Here is a 1613-nt window from a genome sequence, read left to right on the forward strand (position 1 = left end):
TCCCTCAGCTCGTCTCTCAGCTCGTCCCTCAGCTCGTCCCTCAGCTCGTCCCTCAGCTCGTCCCTCAGCTCGTCTCTCAGCTCGTCCCTCAGCTCGTCCCTCAGCTCGTCCCTCAGCTCGTCCCTCAGCTCATCCCTCAGCTCGTCCCTCAGCTCGTCCCTCAGCTCGTCCCTCTGCTCGTCCCTCAGCTCGTCCCTCTGCTCGTCCCTCAGCTCGTCCCTCTGCTCATCTCTCAGCTCGTCCCTCTGCTCATCTCTCAGCTCATCCCTCAGCTCGTCTCTCAGCTCGTCCCTCAGCTCGTCCCTCAGCTCGTCTCTCACCCAACAGTTATTCTGGTTCTGTGACTCCTCGTCTCAGTTACTGTAATGTCCTTCTCCTGGGTGTCCCACAATAAAACTGGTCCAGAACCCTGCTGCATCACTCTTGATTTTCCTGTTAAACTTTTCACTGATGAGAGGATTTTCACTTTTAACCTGTATAATCTCCCTCCTCTGTATACATTGTATTTATTATAATGCTTTTAATACCTTTTGTTTTTAAAATTTCTTCTGTGGTTGTTTTGGTCCAGGTGAGTGGACATAAAGTTGAAGTTTCAGGAGTCGTAATGATGGACAGGAAAAACACAGAATTCTGTTCATCAGCTGATTGTTTTTTTTACTTCTGATATGTGAGACAAAACTGAATATTAGGTTTGACCTAAAAGCAGATTGTTCATGTTTTAAGGTACTTTTGTAGCAAATTTCAGCCCAAGCTTTCATGACCCCAGTAAAATTTAGTGCTGTATATAAGTGACTGAACAAAGGTTCTTAATATTTATTACCTTTAATCGAATAATTATCTATGTAAACTAGACGTGTAACAATTCATTTTAACAACAATTTGATTTGTGGTTGTTGATATGATTCAAGGAGGATCTTGGTTCATTTGGAACGAAACGATCCCAAACAGTTTAGTGACTTTGTAGCCAAAAATTCAACCAGTGTGACTGTGAAATAAATAGYTGGACACTGGACAGTGCAGGTGGAGTTTCATAGATTCCTCTTGTTTTTCGTAAGAGAATTAGGTATAAATTAATAACAGATATAGACAAATAAGCAAACATCAATTAATGATAAAAGTATTCAGATTTTATTTCAATAAACTGCAACCAACATCTCTTCAGGTTGAATTAACAGTAGCTTTACCTGCTGCTTTTACTTTTGACTGACCCTCTGAATAAAGAACCAATATGTCATGTTATTAAAATCTGTCATGTTATTAAAACATATCACAGACATATCCTTAAAGAAATGAAGAGATGATGAATAAACTGAAAGTCCTTACTACAGAAATTGTAGGGGAGAACGGGGTTGGTTGTCACAGTTGCTGAATCTTTTCTTCTAGAAAGCGCTGTTACAAAATTTTTGCGTGTGAGTTTCCAAAATAGTTGTCACAGACTACCTATGTTTTTATTTTAGCAGTGTGACATCTTTCAATGAGATGAGAGGACTTATTTTTCACATCATAATGTAACTTTTGATTATTTTTGTGATCATTTTGAACTGCCTGTAAACAATGGATTTAAAATTAAACACTTATTGGCATTTGAAAGTAAAAAAGGCAGAGCTATAGTT

The sequence above is a fragment of the Austrofundulus limnaeus genome, unplaced genomic scaffold (assembly GCF_001266775.1).
Source record: "Austrofundulus limnaeus strain Quisiro unplaced genomic scaffold, Austrofundulus_limnaeus-1.0 Scaffold417, whole genome shotgun sequence".
NCBI classification, from domain to species: Eukaryota; Metazoa; Chordata; class Actinopteri; order Cyprinodontiformes; family Rivulidae; genus Austrofundulus; species Austrofundulus limnaeus.